This window comes from Bos taurus, chromosome 27 (genome assembly GCF_002263795.3).
Source record: "Bos taurus isolate L1 Dominette 01449 registration number 42190680 breed Hereford chromosome 27, ARS-UCD2.0, whole genome shotgun sequence".
Lineage (NCBI taxonomy): Eukaryota > Metazoa > Chordata > Mammalia > Artiodactyla > Bovidae > Bos > Bos taurus.
This window is the reverse complement of record NC_037354.1, coordinates 31,147,572-31,174,027: the sequence shown is the minus strand read 5'-3', so window position 1 is coordinate 31,174,027 and position 26,456 is coordinate 31,147,572. Positions and strand designations below refer to the sequence as shown.

At 42.7% G+C, this 26,456-nt stretch overlaps 1 protein-coding gene and 1 pseudogene across 1 annotated transcript in view; one reads left to right on the top strand and one right to left on the bottom strand.

Annotated features, from left to right (window-relative positions):
* UNC5D (unc-5 netrin receptor D) overlaps nt 1–26,456 on the bottom strand; it is a 637,872-nt gene that overhangs the window by 196,404 nt on the left and 415,012 nt on the right. The window lies entirely within an intron of this gene.
* On the top strand, nt 24,097–24,194 carry LOC112444667 (uncharacterized; annotated as a pseudogene).

Genomic DNA, 26,456 nt, shown 5'->3' with positions numbered 1-26,456 from the left:
AAGTTTTGGATGTCAACTATACCCTGGATCTTCTGCCCATCTCTGCAGCAAGCAAACCCACAAGAATATCCACAGAAAGGGGGTGGCCCCAGTCTGGAATCTGACCATGTTTGAATTCTGAGGTTGATTTCCTAATCTGTATAAACAAGGGTTGGGTAAGTCTAGATTATCATTGCGATTCTCTCCAGATTTAACAATTGCTAATTCTGTGATTCTATATACTGATATTTTCTAGAAGGGGCCACCTGGTGAGAAACCTCTAATTATTAAATCATCAAGAATGAGTCTCATACTGTGATACAGCAGTAAGCCAGCTCCTCATAGCGCTTGTGATACCAAGCTTGTTCTTTTTCCCCTTCATAAACCTCACTTCTGTGTGAACCCATAAAACCGATCACTCTAGGTTATGTAGGACCTAGTCATTTGATACCTAATCCATTTCTGAAAACATTAAGTTCTGAGTGTTTTTAAAAAAGACAATTGTTTGCTGAGTTGTAAAGTTTCTAAAGTGCAATATTAGGGAAAAGGAAAGAAAGAAAGGACAGAAATATTTCTCTGATTCTAAGATCCACATGCAGGACTTCCCTGGTGGTGAAGAATCCACCTGCCAATGCAGGGGGCAAGGGTTTGATGCCTGGTCCGGGAAGACTTCACACGCCATGGGACAACTAAGCCTGGTCACCACAACTACCGAGTCTGTGCTTTAGAGCCTTCGAGCTGCAACTGCTGAGTCTGTTCACCTAGAAGCTGTCCTCCACAACGAGAGAAGCCACCGTAATGAAAAGCCTGCACACTGCAACTGGAGAGCAGCTCTCACTCACTGCGACTAGAGAGCAGCTCTCACTCACTGCGACTAGAGAGCAGCTCTCACTCACTGCGACTAGAGAGCAGCACCGCAACTAGAGAGCAGCTCTCACTCACTGTGACTAGAGAGCAGCCCTCACTCACCGCAACTAGAGAGCAGCTCTCACTCACTTCGACTAGAGAGCAGCCCTCACTCACCGCAACTAGAGAGCAGCTCTCACTCACTGCGACTAGAGAGCAGCTCTCACTCACTGCGACTAGAGAGCAGCTCTCACTCACTGCGACTAGAGAGCAGCACCACAACTAGAGAGCAGCTCTCACTCATTGTGACTAGAGAGCAGCCCTCACTCACCGCAACTAGAGAGCAGCTCTCACTCACTGCGACTAGAGAGCAGCTCTCACTCACTGCGACTAGAGAGCAGCTCTCACTCACTGCGACTAGGGAGCAGCCCTCACTCACCGCAACTAGAGAGCAGCTCTCACTCACTTCGACTAGAGAGCAGCCCTCACTCACCGCAACTAGAGAGCAGCTCTCACTCACTGCGACTAGAGAGCAGCTCTCACTCACTGCGACTAGAGAGCAGCACCGCAACTAGAGAGCAGCTCTCACTCACTGCGACTAGGGAGCAGCCCTCACTCACCGCAACTAGAGAGCAGCTCTCACTCACTGGGACTAGAGAGCAGCCCTCACTCACCGCAACTAGAGAGCAGCTCTCACTCACTGTGACTAGAGAGCAGCACCGCAACTAGAGAGCAGCTCTCACTCACTGCGACTAGGGAGCAGCCCTCACTCGCTGCAACTGGACAGCAGCCCTCACTCACTGCAACTAGAGAGCAGCCCTCACTCACCGCAACTAGAGAAAGCTTGCATACAGCAATGAAGACCCAGCACAGCTAAAAACTATATATATGTACATATATATATATATATATATATATATATATACATGCATACTTTGCACACTGACATCTTGGAAATCTGGCTATGTTTATAGTTGATAACTTCTTATGATTAAAAAGTGGCCTTTTTTACTGGCATATAAAGTGATGGTTCTGCTCACAATCGATGGTGTCTTAAAGTCTATGAAATGCAGTCTTGTCTGTCACCTGGACACCAAACTCACACCTTTCTTCCTTCTTCCTACGACAACCACAAAAGACAGTGCAGTAAGTACAAAAACAGCGAACAAAGAACCACCCACCTCCTTTGTTTTTTGAATAAAGTGTTATCAACTGGAGAATGGCATTTGGAATTTCTTGCCATGATGACTATTTGAAGATCCTGGGTTACTTTCTACAACAAAAGGAAGGCTAGATTTTGCTCAGTAAAGATGGCTGCCGTCTTATACAGAACACCCACAGACTATAAATTATTCACCAGGGAAAAGACTGTATGCTTTTCTATGAAGGGAATGGTGACAAATTAATACAATAAGGGTGCCCTGAGTGTGCTAAGCATCTCCCCCTGCCCAGCTCCTCTGTCATCATAAGATGATGAATCAAACAAACAGGGCAGAAATTACTAGATTAATTAAACCAGGTAATCATGTCTGAATGTTATTTTTTGGAACTCATTACTCTACCTTAAAGGTCATTGGGTTTTACTCTAGAGGGTGTGCATAAAACTGATAAGAAAAACTGGGGAAGAGGTTGATACGATGGCCTCTGTGATAAACTTTTCTTAAATTTGCTTCTCTTTTACTTTTTTAAATTCCTGGAGATTTCCCTGGCAGTCCAGTGGTTAGGACTTTGTATTCTCACTGCCATGGGCACTAAGATCCTGGTCAGGGAACTAAGATCCCAAAAGTTGTGCAGCATGGTCAAAAGAAAAAAAAAAAAGAAGTACTGTACAAGGGGGAGGGGGAGGTTAGAAATTAGGAGTTTGGGATTGACACATGCATACCACTATATATAAAATATCAATAGATCATCAACAAGGACCTTCTGTATAGCACAGGGAACTCTGCTCAATGTCATGCAGTAGGCTGGATGGGAGGGGAATTTGGGAGGGAACAGCACATGCATATGTATAGCTGAGTCCCTCTGCTGTCCACCTGAAATGATCACGTTGTCAATTGATGTACTCTAATATAAAAAGCTTATTAAAAAGAATCTGAAAAAGAATAGCTGCATTATATGCATAACTGAATCACTCTACTGTACACTTGAAAAGCAATACATTGCAAATCAACTACACTTCAATAAAAAAATAAAGAGAAAAAAAATCCCTAAATACATTTTATTTACATCTGTGCTTGATTTAGAAAGCTAAATGAAGTTGCTGCCTTTTAACCGTTTCTTACTATAATATCAATTGATGGGTGTTGAGGGGTCTGTGGGCATGGGGCTTCAGTTTCTACAGACTAGTAGAGCTAATGCACACTTGGTTATGAGCACTGTTTCCCCGTGTGCTCAGAGCCAGTCTAGAGTTCTACTAAACGAATTAATCTCCAGGACCAACAAATTCGATGTCTGGGAGAAAACACAAGCAATTACAAACCAGCAAGGCAGTTTCATAAGTAGATTTGGTCCTTACATGGACATGTAGGTTTGCCTGATCGTGTTATCCAGAGTATGTTTGAACTCGTACAGAGAAATAACGAAGCGTCTCTTTTGTGAGGGGCACTGAGAATGCCTGCATGATACATATTCCAGCCTGTGCTCCAGGGAAAGTAACGGCAACACAGCAAGTGGAAACTGTACCATGCTAGCTCGACTTTAATCATTTTCAAGCACTCATACCTTTCATACAGCTTTGAATCCAAATGAGCTGAAGGCTACGTGTGCCCTGCTATCAACGCAATACCGTACAGAATGTAATTAATCTTGTTCATTCATTTCTAGCTTAGGAGCACGGTTTCCATGGTTTACCAAGCACCAGAGTCCCGTCTATGCATATAGCTCATCAGAGAATTAAATTCTAAGGGGAGGGTATTCTTTAATCTTTCAGTTGTAATTACAATCTGAAACGAAGTCCTACACAAAGCACATGTGGATCTTTTATGGGCTTCTAAGAAATTATGATTATTTTAGCATTTATAAGATACTCTGAGAGTACCTTGACACTTTCTTCTACATGGAGACTTTTAATTCTTTGTTTACATTTATTTATTTATTTTTAACATAAATTTATTTATTTTAATTGGAGGTTGACTACTTTACAACATTGTAGTGGTTTTGGCATGCATTGACATGAATCTGCCACGGGTATGTAGCCCAAGGGAGAAAAATCCATGTGGTATTTGGCAGACACAATGGGACACAGGGTCAGTTCACAGTTCCCATCAGCACCGATGAGAAGACCAGATATACATCACAAGGAAAAAGAGACCCCACAGGTTCTAAACCAAAGCTGAGAAATAGTCCCACTATCTGCCAAGGAGCAATTTAATTAAACTCTTATTTATTGCTACTCATTCCACTTTCATGTGTCTCAGTGAGCAGCAGCAACGCCCGTGCTTGCTTATTACAAAAACCAGTCTTGCTTACTTTCAACAGAGTTTCTAGATCAATAATCGTTGGGACAGAGATTGCACACTCTGCCTTGAGAACTGAAGCCAATATGTCTTCAGTGAAAAATGAAACACACTTATTGTATTTGTAACTAATGTTCCCTAAAAGTAAAGCAAATATTGATGTTCCAGGCACACATAAAAAGCAAGATGTATCACTAAGTGTGTAAAATGCACACCACACCCATTTAATAATCATACTCCATTTTCAATAATGGGAAACAAGGCACAATGATGGCTGTAATTCACCAGCCCCTTTTTCTCCTTCCTCAAGCACCATGCTGTTTTATTACAATACAGCAATCCTGCCACGTTCCATTTTACAGTATGTGTACAAGAACGGTAAATACACCAGCCCATCAACAATAGGCAGCGAGTCCCAGCTAGGGCAATACGTACAACTTGGCGTTTTATGTGAACTTCACATTTGGTGGATGGGTTTGCAATGAAACTCGGTACTGCCCAGAAGAGAAATTATTTTACATTTCCATTAAAAGCTACAGTAGTAAATAAACCATCAGGGTTTATGTAGATATCCATGAGAACATCGAAGGGAGCCCATCAAAGTGCCAGACCCTATGTTAAACATTTGATAAAAGAGAACCTGTAAGGCACATTTCTAACATTTTTTTTTCCAAGTGATAGAGTTTTAAAGATGTTTTATAATACTGTACCGACCTCTGCAGAACACTCAAAAATCAAGGGAAGTTTATGCTTCTCAGGAAAGCAGCTGTATAGCCCATCACTGCAGAATGCCCTGTCAGGGCTGGAAATGAAACGCTGTTGTTCGAAACAGATAAAAGGCTAGGAGAGACTGCAACACACACACACACACACACACACACACTCACACTCAAAGTAAGTCCGTAGCAGATTACAATAATTAAGGGTGAAAAATAATAATTAACATTCCTGTAATTGAAAAGGGCCCTATTTTAAAGAATAACAAGGAGGAGTATGTAGGCAAATACATATATAGAACATGACTCAAAACAGCTGGCTGCTGGAAAAGAAGGAAGAATCACAGCAATTAGTTAATTAAGAGTGACAGAATGGTTTTAGTTGCTCAATTGTGTCTGACTCTTTGTAACCCCATGATTGCAGCCTGCCAGGCCCTCTGTCCATGGAATTCTCTAGGCAAGAATACTAGAGTGGCTTGCCATTTCCTTCTCCAGGGGATCTTCCTGACCCAGGGATCGAACCTGGGTTTCCTGCATTGCAGGCTGACTCTATACCATCTGAGCTAGCAGAGAATGGTATTGAAATGCCCTGTTTAGGTATTTCCTTTAAAAGGGTGTTGCAATGAAAAAAGAATAAGGAAGTGCCTTTATATCCCCAAAGGTTATGTGCCAAGCAGTGTACCTATCATTGTTAACTCCATCCTTTCATTTATATCACAGGACTTTCCAGAGGTGGGCATCGACAACACTTATTTTTACAAGTGAGAAAAAGAGTTTAGGAGGAAGAAGTTGTATAAGATCATACAGCCAGTGATTGATAGAAGCAGGGTCTGAACTCCCAGCTGTTGATTCCAGAGCTCAGGCCTTTTGTGCATGAAGGTGCAAATCAAACACAAAACTAAAACCATCATCATGGGTCATGCACCTTGCGGAGGATGATCTATGACATCAATTTTCAAGGCCCATCACGTTTGTTCATGGAGAACCTGTGGGAAACGGGGTGTGGCTCTTTCTTCATGTTCTAGTAAATATCTACACAGACTCGGATGCTATGATCACTACTGTATCTTCTAGTGGAAATGTAAGCTCATTTCTCTTCCAGGCAGTACTGATTTCACAGCAAAAACATGGACACAATGTGAAGAAAGGCATTCCTGAAATAAGAATAATGCAGAGGAATTGATTAAAGAACTAAAGAGATTTTTAATTGCTCCTTCCATTATAGCTAGCCTTGAGCAGTATTCTTAATTCTAATCTACCATTGCCTGCAGGAAGGTGACAGGTGCCATGCACCACTTATTCACAAAATGCAAGGGCTATTTGACTTTTAGTCTTACAGAGGACAGATGAAAACAATAAAAATTGGTTTGTAATGAGGTGTATGAAACTGGAGCCTATTATACAGAGTGAAGTAAGTCAGAAAGAAAAACACCAATACAGTATATTAACGCATATATATGGAATTTAGAAAGATGGTAACAATGACCCTATATGCGAGACAGCAAAAGAAACACAGAGATAAAGAACAGACTTTTGGACTCTGTGGGGAGAAGGCAAGGGTGGGATGATTTGAGAGAATAGCACTGAAACATGTATATGATCATACGTGAAACAGATAGCCAGTCCAGGTTCAATGCATGAGACAGGGTGCTCAGGGCCAGGGTACTGGGATGACCCTGAGGGATGGGACGGGGAGGGAGGGGGGTTCAGGATGGGGGACACATGTACACCTGTGGTGGATTCATGTCAATGTATGGCAAAAACCACCACAATATTGTAAAGTAATTAGCCTCCAATTAAAATAAATTAATTAATTTTTAAAAATTGGTTTGTAAAGCTATGTCTATTTAAAATGTATAATTTTGAATGAAATAATGCCATTTGCAGCAACATGGAAGGACATAGAGAGGATCATACTAAGTGACATCAGGCAAAGACAAACTAAAATGATATTGGCTTCCCTGGTGGCTCAGCCAGTGAAGAATCTGCCCGCAGTGCAGGAGACCTGGGTTCAACCCCTGGGTTGGGAAGATTCCCTGGAGAAGGAAATGGCAACCCACTCTAGTATTCTTGCCTGGAAAAATCCCATGGGAGGAGGGGCCTGGAGGGCTACAGTCCATGGGTCCCAAAGAGATGGACAGGACTGAGCGACTACACCACCATATAATATTGCTTACATGTGACATCTAAAAAACACGACACAGATGAACTTATATACAAAACACAAATAGATCCACAGACACAGAAAAAACAATTTAAGGTTACCAAAGGGGAAAGGGGGTGGGAAAGGGATAAATTAGGTATTTGAGATTAACAGATACATGCGACTACTAATAAATATAAAATAAAAAACAAGGACCTATTGTATAGCACAGAACACTATATTCAATACCCTATAATAAGCCATAATGGAAAAGAACATGTGTGTGTGTGTGTGTGTGTGTGTGTGTGTGTGTATCTGAATCGCTTTGCTGTATACTAGAAATTAACACTGGAGAAGGCAATGGCACCCCACTCCAGCACTCTTGCCTGGAAAATCCCATGGACGGAGGAGCCTGGTAGGCTGCGGTCCATGGGGTCGCACAGAGTTGGACACGACTGAAGCGACTTAGCAGCAGCAGCAGCAGCAGAAATTAACACAATACTGTAAATATTTCAGTGAAAAAAAATTAAATGTATAATTCTGTGATTGTATGTTGCTGTGAAATTCCTTTTTCTAAATGAAATAATAGTCACAGAAAATAGCTCTTGGGCCTTTCCTAGTGGTCCAGTGGTTAAGACTCCACTCTTCCAATGTAGGGGGTGGGGGTCTGATCCCTGGTCAAGGAACTAAGATCCCACGTGTGTGCAGTGCAGCCAAAAAAGAAAAAAAGAAAACGGTTCTTATGTCTTAACATCCTTTCCTGGAAAAAAATAAAAAGCCACCAACACTCAGCTCATTCTCTCACAGAGAGGGAAGGGGATTAATATTGTCTATGAAATCCAGAAGTCTGGGAGTCCTTTGCTGTTCTGAAGAACGAAGCCCAAGCCCTGGCATCAGGTCACTTCCATGCAGCTGGACTCTATAAATGGGCAAGCCAAAGAAGAAGATGCTGAAGAAAGAAAAAGGTTGCGGGGGGGACAATTTTGGGGAAAACTCAGGCATAAGGGAATAATGAAGTCATCACAAAAAAGAATAAAAATAAAATAAAATGTACACCTCGGGTGTTCACAGTCCATTCTCTGTTCCTGAGTCCCAAGTAATAGAGATTTTACTCAGCCAGAGAAAATAATAAGGGGAACAAACAAACGTAAAATGACTCCGAACTTGAAACACTGGATGTATTGACCAAATGCTTCCCAGGTGTGGTTTGTGATTGGTCTGACAGCCGCTGTGGCAAACACACGTTGGCCATCACAGATGAGACAGTGAGAAGGAATTACCATCCGAGAGGCAGGAGGGAGGTGATAATTTATCCTCCTTGCTGATTCTACCACTTGGAGCTCAGGTCCATTCGTCATATTGATCCTGATCTCCCACCTTGACTGGTACAGAGCGCTTCCCATGACAAAATCAAGTTGCTCACATGCTTCATTGTTTTGCTTTGAAAAATAAATGAATGTGTCACTGAGAACACGATTCCCACTGTCTCTGCATCCTGAAAACTGAGGGAGATCACAGCCGTTTGGAAAATATGCATTAGCCTAGTAGGGACTATGATGAGAACAGGTTAATTGGGATGGGGATGACATGGGATTACATAATTTAGGAAAAGAGACGAGTGGAGGCAAACTTCAACACGGCTTCACGTCAGCAGCGTATTCACAACGTGAGAACACCACAGAGGCGGATCTGGTTCCCAGTCACACACTATGGAGAAATAGTAAAATAAAGCAGTAAAATGTGAATGGAGTTTCTCGTCTAAACACAACTACCACTAGTAATAACCACGTATTGTGCTAAGTGCCAGGAACCCAGGTAAATGTCATAATGATATGATCTCAGGCGAATGAGACTTCACAGCATCCCTATGATGTCATACTATCCCATTTTGCCATGAAAACCAGTAAGTTTAGAAAGCTCACAGAATTAGCCCAAGATCACACAGCTAATAAAAGGATATGCTTGGACTGAACTCTTATCTGACTTATGATTTATTCCGAGATCTATGCTTTTAAATATAGTAATTTAGTAAATAATGCCTCCCTTGGATTTTAAGGGTCCCCCAAAGATTGCTTTTCCCTAGCCCCTTGCCTTTCAAGTAGAAAAGGGAATGATGTCATTAAAACAAAACAATGGATTTTAGCTTTCCTAATTATGATGCTGAGAAGGGGGTCTGAAACCCAGGTCTCCCTCCCGCATTTAACATGTCACATTTCCTCTACAGTCATGTCTGGTGAAGCTATGGGATACGTATGTCCATCTTGGATTTGCCCTAGCAGAGAATGAGGCAACCTTCAGGAATACATTGTACCACCATCCTACCTGGAGGTGATTTCCCCAGCAGGGTCGTGGCCACATGTAATTAATCCACGACACGCATTTTTGATCCATAGGTTCAAGGCCTGTGCAATGTGGCTTTTATTTTTCCATGTGGAGTAACTTGGGCTATTGAGACAATAACAGAGTATAGATAAGGACGATCTCTTTGGAGAACAGAACTTTTGGCTGCCTGACTCACCATGCTGCTCCCACTGGTTTCCTCTTTATCCAGCTCCTCTTACATAGCTTCATCACATCCTTCACAGTTCAGGGCACACCCACCCAACACACAGAACTCCCTGATGAATCTGCAGAACCTAACAGTCATTTTTGTTGGAACTTTCTGCTTCCTCTTTTCCTTTAAACACTGCTTCAACATACGTCTTATGAGTGTCTAGTCTATGCCAGGTACTCAGCTTCAGTTCGGTTCAGTTGCTCAGTCATGTCTGACTTTTTGCGACCCATGAATCACAGCATGCCAGGCCTCCCTGTCCATCACCAACTCCCAGAGTTCACTCAAACTCATGTCCATTGAGTTGGTGATGCCATCCAGCCATCTCATCCTCTGTTGTCCCTTTCTCCTCCTGCCCCCAATCCCTCCCAGCATCAGAGTCTTTTCCAATGAGTCAACTCTTCACATGAGGTGGCCAAAGTACTGGAGTTTCAGCTTTAGCATCATTCCTTTCAATGAACACCCAGGACTGATCTCCTTTAGAATTGACTAGTTGGATCTCCTTGCAGTCCAAGGAACTCTCAAGAGTCTTCTCCAACACCACAGTTCAAAAGCATCAATTCTTTGGCACTCAGCCTTCTTCACAGTCCAACTCTCACATCCATACATGACCACTGGAAAAACCATAGCCTTGACTAGATGGACCTTTGTTGGCAAAGTAATGTCTCTGCTTTTCAATATGCTATCTAGGTTGGTCATAACTTTCCTCCCAAGGAGTAAGCGTCTTTTAATTTCATGGCTGCAATCACCATCTGCAGTGATTTTGGAGCCCAAAAAAATAAAGTCTGACACTGTTTCCACTGTTTCCCCATCTATTTCTCATGAAGTGATGGGACCAGATGCCATGATCTTCGTTTTCTGAATGTTGAGTTTTAAGCCAACTTTTTCACTCTCCTCTTTCACTTTCATCAAGAGGCTTTTGAGTTCCTCTTCACTTTCTGCCATAAGGGTGGTGTCATCTGCATATCTGAAGTTACTGATATTTCTCCCGGCATTCTTGATTCCAGCTTGTGCTTCTTCCAGCCCAGCGATTCTCATGATGTACTCTGCATATAAGTTAAATAAGCAGGGTAACAATATACAGCCTTGACGTATTCCTTTTCCTATTTGGAACCAGGGTGTTGTTCCATGTCCAGTTCTAACTGTTGCTTCCCGACCTGCATATAGGTTTCTCAAGAGGCTGGTAGGTGGTCTGGTATTCCCTTCTCTTGAAGAATTTTCCGCAGTTGATTGTGATCCACACAGTCAAAGGCTTTGGCATAGTCAATAAAGCAGAAATAGATGTTTTTCTGGAACTATCTTGCCTTTTCAATGATCCAGTGGATGTTGCCAATTTGATCTCTGGTTCCCCTGCCTTTTCTAAAACCAGGTTGAACATCTGGAAGTTTATGGTTCACGTATTGCTGAAGCCTGGCTTGGAGAATTTTGAGCATTACTTTAATAGCGTGTGAGATGAGTACAATTGTGCAGTAGTTTGAGAATTCTTTGGCATTACCTTTCTTTGGGATTGGAATGAAAACTGACCTTTTCCAGTCCTGTGGCCACTGCTGAGTTTCCCAAATTTTCTGGCATATTGAGTGCAGCACTTTCACAGCATCATCTTTCAGGATTTGAAAGAGCTCAACTGGAATTCCATCACCTCCACTAGCTTTGTTCGTAGTGATGCTTTCTAAGGCCCACTTGACTGTGCATTCCAGGATGTCTGGCTCTAGGTGAGTGATCACACCATCATGATTATCTTGGTCATGAAGATCTTTTTTGTACAGTTCTTCTGTGTATTCTTGCCACCTCTTCTTAATGTCTTCTGCTTCTGTTAGGTCCATACCATTTCTGTCCTTTATTGCACCTGTCCTTATATGAAATATTCCCTTTGTATCTCTAATTTTCTTGAAGAGATCTCTAGTCTTTCCCATTCTGTTGTTTTCCTCTATTTCTTTGCATTGATCACTGAAGAAGGCTTTCTTATCTCTTCTTAGGTACTCAGCTTAGGGCTGGCTATAAAGACATGAACACACCATGGTTTCCTCTACCTACTGTATGATCCCAGGTCAGTGGGCATATGTTAACAACTATCTGTTGATGCTGGGCTCAAGTCAGAAAAAAATTTTGAGCACCCAATTTGGGGCAGCCACTCTCTTAGACACTGCGAGTAGCATCTTAGTGAGATGCAAGGAGATCCAACCAGTCCATCCTAAAGGAAATCAGTCCTGAATATTCTTTGGAAGGACTGATGCTGAAGCTGAAACTCTAATACTCTGGCCACCTGATGTAAAGAACTGACTCACTGGAAAAGACCCTGATGCCAGGAAAGATTGAAGGCGGGAGGAGAAGGGGACGGCAGAGGATGAGATGGTTGGATGACATCACTGACTCGATGGACATGAGGTTTGAGTAAATTCGGGAGTTGGTGACAGACAGGGAAGCCTGGCATGCTGCAGTCCATGGGGTCACAAGGAGTCGGATACAACTGAGCGACTGAACTGAACTGAAACTAGAACCAACATGCTGATCAGGGAATCTCAACCCGGCAAATTTGGCAATGTCTGGAGACATTTTTGGATGTCACAAAATGAGGTGTGGGGTGCTAATGGCATCTGATAGTTTGCTATAAACATCCAATACGGAGCAGGACAGACCATCACAGCAAAGGCGGCTCCAGCCCCAGATGTTCACTGTGTTGAGGCTGAGAATCCCAGCTCTGTCTCACGCTGCTTGGAACCTAAGTAATGACCACCCAAGTATCACAAAAGGGCAGGGGATTAGCTTTCACTCGCTACTGGAAGCCAGGAAGGCAAGAGAAACTGGAAAACTCAAGGATGAAAAGCTCATAATAAGAGCATGACTGGGTAGGTACAGAAGTGAATGTGAGCGAAATTTCAGACTTGAAAGCAAGCAAATGAAAGGAGTAATAGCCGTAGCACTTTGAACGCAGGAGATCAGGGAAGCTGGAATAGCATCAGGGAGCTTACCTGACTGAGGCCCGTGGAACAAGTGCGTACAGGGTAAAAGCAGATCCCAAGGGTAACTGAGAAAATGGTCGGGGGAGGGTGCAAGGAGAGGCTCACTTCACACGATGAGTTGGTCGCAGAGGTGAGCGGAAGAAAACAAAAGCTCTCTCCAGAGCCGCGGTACCCAAGAGCCTTTGAGAGGATACCTACGCCGTCTGGATGAAAAGCTCCAGCCTCGCGGAAACAATAATGACAACACTCCACTGTCCTTTGTCAGCCCAGAGCCCAGGCTTTCGTGAAGCACTCTCATGACTAGGGGAGCCTGACAATCCCGAGCTTCATGCCTGCTTCTAATGGACTCAGAGCCTCTGGGAAACAGCAGGACCTCAGGTCGTTTCAAGGGAAGTGAGGAGCAAGGTATAAAGGAGGCAAAGGAGACCTTCAAAGGTGCTGTCGCGTCGTTCGGGAAGTCCTCACTGAATGCAGAGGTGAAGGGCTGGTGGTGCAGGGCATAGAAGGAGCTGAGGCTGCCTGACCCCTCTCTTCTGCTGCTACTCTTGTTCTGAGCAGAGGGGAGAAGGGTGCCCAAGAGGTGAGCTCGGCAGAGTGAATGGAGCGAGTCAAGGCCATCATGCTCCAAAGGCCGCAGCATCAAGGCTGGTGACCACAGATGTCTACATCCTGAGTGCTTCCTCCCACCGGCTCCAAGCAACCCCTGCAGCAGAAATGCCAAGAGGGCTTGGAAAGACAGGCCTGTTCTTGCCCAGACAGTGGAGGCATGGTGCTCCCAGCACTTGGCAGGGCAGTATTGAAAGTAGGCTCCTCTGTGGATTTCTGGGTCTTACTTTTGGGACGTTTCTGCAAGTTTGAAGTTATTTATTAACAAATCAATGACACAGAGACACATACATTCATGACTTCCTATGTGCTTCCCTGTTGTCTAATTATTGGATCCTTGAACCAAATATAGCAGGGCATTGAAAAAAATAGACATGTAAATCTAGCATCTTACTTCTGATTCAAATCCTTCACTGGCTCCCTGTCACCAGTGAGCAAGAGTCAAAGTTTCTCTAAACAACAAGGATTTACTGTATAACTCAGGGAACGATACTCAGTATCTTGTAATAAAGTATAATGCAAAAGGATGGGGAAAATATAGACATATACATAAATATGCATGACCAAAATCATTTTGCTGTAGATCTGAAACAAATCCAATATTGTAAATCAACTATACTTCAATAGACTTTTTTAAAAAACTTAAGAAAAAAAGTCAACATTTTTCAGATAGCCAACCAGGCTTTCTATGAGTCTCCACTCCATTGAGGCTCCCCTATGTACTTTAGGCTTTCTCAAACAAAACTCACTGTACTTCCTGGCCAACCATGTTTGACATGTGCCTGCCTTTAACTAAGCTGATCCTACACCCTGAGTACTCTGTGTAACTTTCCAACATGGTGACCTCTTATTCATCCTGCAAAACCTCTATGGGAATTATACTTGACATAGTTTTAGTTGACCACTCTGGCCAACAGAAATAGTCATGTCCCTTCTATTTTATCACTGTTACGTTATAATAGGCCGCACACTCTGCTTGAGATAGTTATTTCTATATTCCTTTCATTTGATGGATGGTTGGGCTTGTTAGGAATATAGACCAGGTCTCATTCCTTGAGGCAAAGAAGCCATCTACTGAACTAGTAAGAGGTGAATGCTTATTAGACCAAACAAGAGACTGCCCATAAGTTGTCTTTAAATCATACTCTGATGTCAAGGACAACCGAGCTGACCCAGCACTCATGGAGGCTCCTCTGATGGAACAGAAAGGATGCAATATTGGAATGGGATACACCCCTGCTGGAGTCACTACTCTCTCACTTACCAAGCACCCGACGTGTGGTAAAAAAAAAAACAAAAAAAAAAACAAAAAAAAACAAGAACGATAGGGCTGTCTCAAGATCTGGGCTTTGAAATCAAAGAGAACTCAGCCCCTCACTGTCGGAGAAATTTCAGGAAAGCTACTTAACGTCAGCTTCAATTTTGACATCTGAAACATGAAAATAACAACAGTACCTAACTCAGCTGTGAGAATGAAACAGGATGACAGATGGCAAGTGCCTAGCAGAGGGCCTGGCCCGTGGTCCTCAGTATATGGTAACTAAGAGCCATGGTCGTTCTTGGGGATTTTACATCTTGAAGGATCATGGCATTGAGTGAAATGACATATACATATCATCTAACACTTGTCAGCTTCCATTTCCCTTGAGGGCTCTTCTTCCCATGAGCTCTGTTATCTTTTCTCTTGATCAGTCATTACCATCACCCCTCTATAGTACCAACTCCTATCACCTATTATCATATTTGAATAATTAAAAATGAGAATGTGACTTCTCTGCCTATCAAGGAGACATTTTCCCAAGTATATGTAGGATGTTCATTACCACATAATACTTTACTCCTTCTAAACATACAAAGATATTGTAACTAAGGTAATTAATATTTCAAGCATAACATAGATGACAAGGAAAGATCAAACTGATAGGCTCATCTAGAACTGATGTACCAGTGACTGCTCCTGTCAAACTGGCGTGGTACTAGACAGATCTGCTCTTTCGTTCCCTTGCCATGACATGCCACAGCTACCTCCCACAGGGAAAGTGTTAATTGCTCAGTCATGTCCGACTCTTTGTGACCCCAAGGACTATAGCCCACCAGGATCCCCTGTCCCTGGAATTCTCCAGGCAAGAATACTAGAGTGGGTTGCCATGTCTTCCTCCTGGGGATCTTGCCAATCCAGGGACAGAACCCACATCTCTTATGTCTCCTGCATTGGCAGGCGGGTCTTTACCACTAGTGCCACCTGGGAAGCCATTCCCTTCTCCAGGGCATCTCCACCCAGGGATCAAACCTGGGTCTCCTGCATTGCAGGCAGATTCTTTACCATCTGAGTCACTAGGGAAGCCCTTATAATAAAGGGGATGCTGTCGCTGCAAAGGTGATCTCCAAATGCTACTATGGAGCTGGCTCTTGAATCACCCATGTAACACTTCCTGCACACAGAAGTCAACATTTAAACCATCTCGTCTGACTAGCAAAGGCTGGTGCTGGTGTCCACGGAGGATGAGCATCCTCGTGCATGATGAATAAGCACATCAAGAAAGAGACTCTGATGGGAGGACTGACAGCCAGATCTGTAAGGCAAGACTGAATCAACAATTAAAAGAACAGTTCCAATTCAGTTAAGCCAGAGCCAAGAGAGACTCGGTTACATTTAAATCAAAATTCACCGTGGCAGGGGATGATGAGCTGCTCGGCTCTGAATGCTGGATGTTTTTTTTCTTGGAGGCTTAAGTGACAAGGCCAAGTGAATTGGAGTTATGTGCAGATGTGAGCTGTGCTAAGCTGGGGCGGCGGGCCTGTCATCTGTGGTGCGGAAGCCACCATGACTTGCACCAGCCGAGGCTCAGGGAGTTTCATGAAGTCGCTCTCGCACTCAGTGTACTGACTGTGCTGACCCTAAGACGGCTCTGTGGGAAGATCACGGCTCCTTAACGTTTAGCAGAGTGGAGAAGCGTGAGAGCTACACAGGGCGATGAAAGAGGCCATCGAGGATTCTTGCAGCGGACGCAGATTGTGGATCTGAAGTGAAACTGCTGTAAGATCAGCTGGGCGTATCTCCATAGTACCTGGGGGCAGGTGCTTATTCTGTGGGCCTGTAAGTACCCCATGAAGGAGAAACGGGCAGGTTCTATCTGACTAGTAGTATGTGAAAAACCACACAGGCACTTGTGTACTTTTTCAGTCGCCAAAGTTAACTAAAAACAAAAATCATGTGGAGGGGTGGGATGAGTGGGAGATTGGGACTGATATATATATATATCACTATGTATAAAGCCTCAGAGAAGGGCATGGCAACCCACTCAAGTATTCTTGCCTGGAGAATCCCATGGACGGAGGAGCCTGGCGGGCTACAGTCCATGGGGTCGCAAAGAGTTGGACATGACTAAGCAACTAACACACAAGTATAAAACAAATAACTAATGAGAACAGGAGAGTCCCTGATGGCTCAATGGTAAAGAATCTGCCTGCCAATGCAGGAGATCCAAGTTTGATCCCTGGGTTGGGAATATCCCCTGGAGAAGGGCAAGGCGAACCACTTCAGTATTCTTGCCTGGAGAATTCCAGGGACAGAGGAGCCTGGTGGGCTACCGTCCATGAGGTCATAAAAGAGTTGGTCACATCTTAGTGACTAAATAGCAGGAACAAATGAGAACAGACTGTATAACACAGGGAACTCTACCTGGTGTTCTGTGGTGACTCAACTGGGAAGGAAATCTAAAAATGAGAGGGAATGTGTATACATATAACTGACTGACTGTGCTGCATGGCAAGAAACTAACACAACACTGTAAAGCCATTTTATTCCAGTAAAAAAAAAATTAACGCAAAAACCAAACAAAAGGTATTTGAGATGGTGGCATTTCTCTAAAGAAAGAGACCCCTTGGGTCTCTTCTCCAAGAGACCAGATGACACTTAGGATTTGGGAATCATGGCAAAAGAGTTCCAGGAGAAGCTGTGATGGCTGTGGTTGGTGGTTTCTGTTTGACGTTTGAAAAAGTTCTGCCTAAAAAACAAAGGCAGCCTACATTGGCTAAGTGAGCCAGGATGGCGTGTGGCGTGCTGCAGAGAAGCATTAAAATCCATGCTGTCTCAGCAGGATGGGGACTGAGCTCTTGATTCATGCCCGTGGAGCATTACTGCTGAATTACAGAACTGCAGCTCTTTATGGGGAAGCCTCCCAAACTGCTTTTACTTCTGCATAATTCAAGATATAAAGACTGTTTATGGCTGCTCAACTGCATAAGAAGGCGAAGGATAGAGAAATCGCTCCACACCTTCATTCCGTTAACTCAGAAATCATGCATTTCCTTTGTGTACATGCTTTCCTTTCAGACTTTACTATCGATTGATTAACTGCTGACCTTCTCCTGTTTCCCTTCACATTGCCTTCCCTCTTGATCCATTTGCTTCTTCTCCCAATTTGAGAAACCTTAAGCAGACTCTGAAAATTCTGAAAGGATAAAGGATGCAATCCACCAGGGGAAAAAAAGAAAGAGGGGAAGAGAGGGAGGAGGATGTCAACTGCTTCTCCACCCAATCAAAGTTTATTCAGAGTGGACACTGGCACTGAGCAACCCTGCCAGCGCACCCCTGGAACCCGAAAACAGGGCAGATTTCAAGGCCATTGAATGATGGAGTTTCACTGCAGTCAGGGAACAGTAAGACTCAGCCATGGAATCATAGCCAAGAGTAAAGAAATGGAGGAAACCACATGATGTCACTTAGACGAGAAATCAAAAACATGACCCAAATAAACTTATCTGTGAAACAGACTCACAGACATGAAGAACCGACTTGCGGCTGTGAAGAGGAAGGCGGTGACGGAGGGACAAAGCGGGGGGCTGCCAAGAGGAAGGCGGTGAGGGATGGACAAAGCCGGGGTTTGAGCGCAGCAGGTGCAAAACTATTATATTTATGATGAATAAGCCTCAAGGTCCTATTGTATAGCACAGTGATATCCTTCAATATCCTGTGATAAACCATAATGGAAAAGAATATGAAAAAGAATATATCTACGGTACACATATATGTATATACATGAAACCACCATGCTGTACAGCAGAAAGTAACACAACATTGTAAATCAACTATACTTCAATGAAATAAATTAAAAAAAAAAAAAAAACCAGAAATGGAGGAAAAGAAAAAGCAGAAGGCCGGCATATGTGCACACACACAGACAGGTTCACAATCTTGCATTCATACTTTTAGTAGCACACACATGAAATAAGATGGTAGGTGAGAAAACGACAGACTTCTTATCTTACTCGGCTCATGCTCAGCATACAACATCCAACATATAAAGAAGCTTCATCAGGTTGAGTTTTAAGAGAACAGCCTCAGAATCCAGGCTTTCTGGATTCAATGAGTGGCTTAATCACTCAGTAAGCTGCTTCATCAGTCTGTGCCTCGGTTTCTTTATTTATAACACTGGCATGTAACTGTCACCTACCCCAGAAAGCTGCTGGAAGGATTCAGTGATGAGTACCTGGCAATGAGTGCATATACAATGAAAGTTGGCGATAGAGTAGTTTCTCCATGAAATTATCCACAGAATCAACGATTCCATAAAACAGAGATATTCTTGTATTTGCCTTCCACAGACAGTAGCTTTAAGGATCAAATGAGTCAATATATGTGAAAAATCTTTGTAAATTTGAAAGTGATCATTTGAATTTAAGAGTTTATTATTATGTATATCAAAGAGCAGGCTTCCCCAGTGGCTCAGCTGTAAAGAATCTGCCTGCAATGTAGGAGCCTTAGGAGACGCAGGTTCAATCCTTGGGTTGGGAAGATCCCCTAGAGGAGGGCATGGCAACCGACTCCAGTATTCTTGCCTGGGAAATCCCATAGAGAAGCCTGGTGGGCCTGTTGGGTGGCAAAGAGTCTGACATGACTGAAGCGACTTAGCATGCACATACGCATACCAAAAAGCAGTCACATGGATCCACTAAGTCACAGAGGCTTCCAGACTATTCCCAGAAGCCAAGTTTTATCTGCTAAGGTAGGAGTGAGGGGAGTGGGAGGGTGGGAGTGAAAGGGATGGGGAGGATGGGGGTGGGAGGGGAAGGGTATAAAAGGATCCTGAAAAGCATCATTTGCATTTCCTATCCTGAAGGGAGTTAGCTCAAGGAAATATGACATAAGGTCATAAGAAGTTAATACAAGAAGTAGGGCAAGAAAGAGAAACAACAAAAATGTTCATAGTGTTATGCTATAAACATACATACTACTATACATAAAACAGACAACTAATAAGAACCTGCTGTGTAGTACAGGGAACTCTACTCAACACCATGCAGTGACCTGTGTTGGAAAAGAACCTAAAAAAGAGTGGATATGTGTATAACTGATTCACCTGGCTATATACCTGAAACTAACACAACATTGTGAATCAACAATATGCCAATAAATATTAAACAATTAAAAGTGTTTAGAGAAACTGTGGCCCTTAACTTGACCAGGCCACACTGATTAAAGTAGATGTTTCTAAAAAAGCAAAGTCAGTGTACCCTGGGATGGCCAAGGAGGAAGTCCGACTGGGCTAGGTTAAAAGAGCTTCTCCCAGACTGTGTGAAGGACAGATAGATGGGGGATGTCATGGACCTTCCAGACAAAGAAAAATGGGGGAACATAGAGATGGGGCTGTAAATAATACAGCCAGAAAGTAGTAAGAGAGAAAGGAAGTTGAGCGTGTAGGGCTGACATAGAAGAATGCAGGAAAAAAAAGGAAAAGAGTCAAGACACTGCCTTTGTCACTTCATCATGTGTCTCTACCCTTGGCTTTGAAAAATGTAATTCTATCCTCCATATTTCACCCCCTCCAGGAATACAGAACAAGAAAAAAAAAGAAAAAGAAAATAAATACAAATCAGGAGCTTTAGATGGCTTCTTTTCTTCCTCAGTGAGGAACCAGAATTTCTCAGATAAGGATGTGGTAAAAGTCAGTCCATTAATAAGATTGACTTAAGGACCTGTATTAATGATGAGGGTATTCGGGCTGCAGATATTCACTTTTTAAATAACTTATATTAACCTCATTTTCCCATCTCTCTTACGATAGCAAATTTCTTTTTACAGGAATGTTTTTAGAGAAGTAATTTACTGGCACTTAATTACTAGTATTTAACCAATTCAACATTCCCTTTTCTAAAAGTCCATTAGGTTTCTATTACAATATTATACATTCTAATCAAATGTCGCTTTCTGCAAAGGTCTTCATTGTCAGTCTCCTCAAAGCAAAGTTTATCTGGACTATTAGACATTCTCTCTCTGCTTTGGTTGCACCAAATTAATTATTTATACCTAAAGTCCACCGCTTCAGAACTTGGGCATCTCAATGTTCCTCCAGCAGATTATTAAGAATCTTTTTTTTAAATAAAATCCTCATTTCCTAGTCTGTTTGATTGAGGTTAAACACAATAGTCTAGTGATTCTTGTATGAAACAGTTCAATGTCATAAGATTCTCTCCTGGGTTTTATGGCAATGAACAAATTTGAAATAAATGAACCTTTCATTAAGAATATCCTCACAGGGGAGAAGGGAAATGGGCTTCTGACTTAAAAACTGCACCAGTCTAACAGAGTTATTAAAACAAATCTGATAGTATGCTGATTCTATTATTTATACAACAGGAATAATCAGAGATACAAAAGGGGCCTTAGGAGTTTCCAGCCCCCTTTCTTATTTTACAGATAAAGAAAAAGAGATCAACAGCCCTCAAAGAGCCTTTAGCTCATAGTGACTTGCTTGGTTCTAAGGGACACTTTCAGGTACTCATCAAAGGCATCCTTGAAGCTGTAAGACAGGGCACACACAGAGTCACACACAATTCTTCATTGCAAGCAACCAACTCTGCTCTGACTTGTTTAGGTAGCAAAGGACTTTATTAAAGGTTATATCTCTAATAAAGTTCTTCCAGGGCTTCCCAGCTGGTGCTTGTTTTAAAGAATCTGCCTGCCAATGCAAGAGATGTAAGAGATGCAGTTTCAATCCCTGGGTTGGGCAGATCCCCTGGAAGAAAGGAAGTGAAGTGAAAGTCGCTCAGTCGTGTCTGACTCTTTGTGACCCCGTGGACTATATATAGTCCATGGAATTCTCCAGGCCAGAAAATTGGAGCGGGTAGCCTTTCCCTTCTCCAGGGCATCTTCCCAACCCAGGGATCAAACCCAGGTCTCCCGCATTGCAGGCAGATTCTTTACCAGCTGAGCCACAAGGAAAGCCCAAAAGGTTAGGAAACGTCCCTGGGTGGGCTCGAACCACCAACCTTTAGGTTAAAAGCCAAACGTGCTTACAATTGTGCCACAGATATACCTGGAGGAGGGCATGGCAACCCACTGCAGTATTCTTGCCTGGAGAATCCCCACGTACAGAGGAGCCTGGCAGGCTACAGTCCATAGGGTCCCAAAGAGTCAGACACAACTGAAGCAACTTACACACACACACACACACACACACAGAATTGCCTAGACTACACACACACACACACACACACACACAGAATTGCCTAGACTCTCCAGTAAAGTCAAAGATACATAACGGGCAGCCAAATGGAACAATGAGCAACCACATCATAGGGAAACGGAGAGTCACTTGGCAGTGTCCTCGCAGTTCTAAACCCATGACATTGACACGGCTCCCAACCGTAAGACTCGCCAGTTCTGCTGGTAGCACCTCCGCCGCCATCCTCTCCAGAGACGGATGTCCATACCAGTACTTCGTCACATTGCTCAACTCTCCACTCCACCTTGGGTGAGCACACCTGACGAGTGGGCCTAGCCACAAAGACTAGAAAATAAGCTTTTCAGCTTTCACCTTAGGGAGGTGAGACTTTAAAAGAAATTCCCTGACCATAAAGTAGGACAAATGTTCACCAAGTCTACCAAGATTAACAGAGCTTCTTTAAAAACCTTTGACTTCCGCCTGGGCATCTGGAAGGAAAAAAATGGTCTCTCTTCCATAACTCACCCTGGAGAAGGAGATGGCAACCCACTCCAGTATTTTTGCCTAGAGAATTCCATGGACAGAGGAGCCTGGTGGGCTACAGTCCATGGGGTCACAAAGAGTCGGACACGACTGAGTAACTAACACTTTCCCTAAATCCACCCTCCTGCCCCAACCCTCACCAGTAATTTGTTTTCGAACACAGATGTGACTCTGACATACTTTATAAGACAAAAAGTGCATTCTTTCATTCTGTTCCTGGGACCTCACCTTGTAACACAAGCATGCCAACCTACTGATGAGTCAACAGAGAGAAGGGGACCTTCTCCAAGCTACATGTCATTGACTAAGGCCCTTGACCTTTTTTTCTATTTATTTTTAATTGGAAGTATAATTGATTTCTGCTTTATAGCAAAGTGATTCAGTTACACACACACGTATTCTTTATTCGTATTCTTTTCCATTACAGTTGATCACAGCACACTGAATATAGTTTCCTGTACTATGCAGAAGTTGTTTATCCATTCTAAATGTAATAGTTTGCATCGATAATCCCCAAACTCCCAATCCTTCCCTCCCCCACTGCAACCACAGGTCTGTTCTCTCTGTCTGAGTCTGTTTCTGTTTTGTAGATAAAATTCATTTGTGTCATATTTTAGATTCCACATATAAGTGAAATCACATCTTCACTTAGTATGATCATCTCTAGGTCCATCCAAGTTACTGCCAGTGGCATTATTTCCCTCTTTTTTATGGCTGAGTAGTAGTCCATTGTGCATATGTAATCCATTCACCATGTAAAGCAGCATGGAGGTTCGCCAAAGCTAAATAGAGGTGCCATACGACCCAGCAATCTCACTCACTCCAATATATCTGGAGAAAACTATAATGCAAAAACGTACAAGCGTCCCTATATTCATAGCAGCACTATTTGTGCTAATAGCCAAGACTAATAGCCAAGACATGGCCCCTTGACCTAGACCTTTCTAATTCTAGCACCATCTTGATTCCTCCGTGACATAAAAACAATAAGATTGCCCAGCATGCAGTGGCTCAAGGCTACAATCTGTTAGTTGCTTGCCTTTGGGCTTTTAATTCTCAGACATTGAATTATTTTGAGGAGGTTGTTTACCTTGATGTGTGCAGAATTAGCCTTAGACACTAAGCCTTTATGGCAAGTTTTATTGTCCAAGGCAAATATAACCTGTTAAGATTTACAGGCTTTATTAACAGCAATAACCATTTTACAACCAACATCAGTAAATCAGGGTTTATTGAGAACTCTACAATTTTAATCTGTGAAAAACCATTAAAATGTCGGATTTTCATTGGACATAATTTCTAACTTTTATGAAAGATAGATTTTGCATTTAATTGGGGAGTATAAAAAAGTGCAGTGTGGGATAACGAATTGTTTTGAAAAGAGCAAATTGGTTTTAGCTAAACAACGGTGTCAAACACTAAAAAGTGGCCATCTTTAGTTAGAACTGCCCCAAGGTCGAGGTTAAAAGCAAGTGTAGTGACAAATGCATTCTAATACATCTCATAATGGGATGAGCTCATGGCATTTAGCAAAGGCTGAATTATCATCTGTTCACATTTCGGTATTTTCAGAAAAGCATACAACTAATTATTTCATTTAAACCTATGCCTGCTGCCTGGTGAGTACCTTCAAGTTTATATACCATGCCTGCTTTGGAGGTAGCATTAGTGGTAAAGAACTCGCTTGCCAATGCAAGAGACCTAAGAGATGCAGGTTCGATGCCTGTGTCAGGCAGATCCCCTGGAGGAGGGCATGACAACCCACTTCAGGATTCTTGCCTGGAGAATCCCCATGGACAGAGAAGTCTGGCAGGCTACAGTCCATAGCGTTGCACAATTGAAGGGACTTAGCACGCGTGCACCCATACTAAAATTGGAATGATTCAGAGAAGATTAGCATGGCCCTGTGCAACAATGAACAAAAATTCATGAAGCATTACATATTTTTGTTTGGAAGCATCCTACAAAACTAAACACACTCTTAGCACATGATCCAGCAATAGTACTCCTTGATATTTACTCAAATAACCTAAAAATTTACGGCCACACAAAAACCCAAACATGCATATTTATATCAGCTTCATTCAGAATTACCAAATCTTGGAAGCAACCTTGATGTCCTTCAGTTGGTGAATGAATAAATAAACCGGGTACATTCAAACAATGGAATATTATCCAATGCTACAAAAGAAATTAGCTATTAAGTCATGAAAAGACACGGAGGAAGCTCAAACACATATTACTAAGTGAAAGGCACCAATCTGCAAAGGTGACATGCTGTGTGTTTTCAACTATACGACATTCTGGAAAAGGAAAAATCATGTAGACAGTTAAAAAAAAAAAAAAATCAGAGGTTTCCAGACGTTCTGGGAAGGCAGGGATGAACAGAGCACAGATGATTTTTAGGGCAGAGAAATGACTCTGTATGATACGAAAATGGTGAATACATGCATGCATGAGTGCTAAGTCGCTTCAGTCCTGCCCAGCTCTTTGTGATCCTATGGACTGCAGCCTGCCAGAATCCTCTGTCCATGGGAATTCTTCCGGCAAGAATACTGGAGTGGCTTGACATGCCCTCCTCCAGAGGATCTGCCCAACACAGGGATCCAACCTGAGTCTCTTGTCTTTTGCATTGTCAGGTGGGTTCTTTACCACTAGCACCACCAGGGAAGGCCAATGATGGATACATGTCATTATTAATTTGTCCAAACCCACAGAATGTAAAACACTAGGAATGAACCCTAGTGTAAACTATGGACTTTGGGTGATTAAAAAAAAAGTTTATATACCTGAGTGTTTTTAGTAACAATAATGCCATTCATTACAGGTTGGGGCACAGACTTGGATTACTGTAATACTGAATGGTTTGTTTTGGAAATGAACAGAGATCATTCTGTCATTTTTGAGATTGCATCCAAGTATTTCAGACTCTTTTGAAATATTTCTGCATTTCAGACTCTTTTGTTGACTATGAGGGCTACTCCATTTCTCCTAAGGGATTCTTACCCACAGTAGTAGATATAATGGTCATCTGAGTTAAATTCACCCATTCCTGTCCATTTTAGTTCACTGATTCCTAAAATGTTAATGTTCACTCTTGCCATCTCCTGTTTGACCACTTCCAATTTGCCTTGATTCATGGACCTGACATTCCAGGTTCCTATGCAATGTTGCTCTTTACAGCATGGGACTTTACCACCATCACCAGTCATATCTAAAACTGGGTGCTGTTTTTCACATGAAAAGATGCTCAACATCACTCATTATCAGAGAAATGCAAATCAAAACCACTATGAGGTACCATTTCACACCAGTCAGAATGGCTGCGATCCAAAAGTCTACAAGTAATAAATGCTGGAGAGGATGTGGAGAAAAGGGAACCCTCTTACACTGTTGGTGGGAATGCAAACTAGTACAGCCACTATGGAGAACAGTGTGGAGATTCCTTAAAAAACTGGAAATAGAACTGCCTTATGATCCAGCAACCCCACTGCTGGGCATACACACTGAGAAAACCAGAAGGGAAAGAGACACGTGTACCCCAATGTTCATCGCAGCACTGTTTATAATAGCCAAGACATGGAAGCAACCTAGATGTCCATCAGCAGATGAATGGATAAGAAAGCTGTGGTACATGTACACAATGGAGTATTACTCAGCCATTAAAAAGAATACATTTGAATCAGTTCTAATGAGGTGGATGAAACTGGAGCCTATTATACAGAGTGAAGTAAGCCAGAAGGAAAAACATAAATACAGTATACTAACGCATATATATGGAATTTAGAAAGATGGTAACAAGAACCCGGTGTACGAGACAGCAAAAGAGACACTGATGTATAGAACGGTCTTATGGATTCTGTGGGAGAGGGAGAGGGTGGGAAGATTTGGGAGAATGGCAATGAAACATGTAAAGTATCATGTGGGAAACGAGTTGCCAGTCCAGGTTCGATGCATGATGCTGGATGCTTGGGGCTGGTGCACTGGGACGGCCCAGAGGGATGGTATGGGGAGGGAGGAGGGAGGAGGGTTCGGGATGGGGAACACATGTATACCTGTGGCGGATTCATTTTGATATTTGGCAAAACTAATACAATTATGTAAAGTTTAAAAATAAAATTGGAGAAAAAAAAAATAAATAAAACTGGGTGCTGTTTTTGATTTGGCTCCATCTCTTCATTCTTTCTGGAGTTTTTCCTCCACTGCTCTC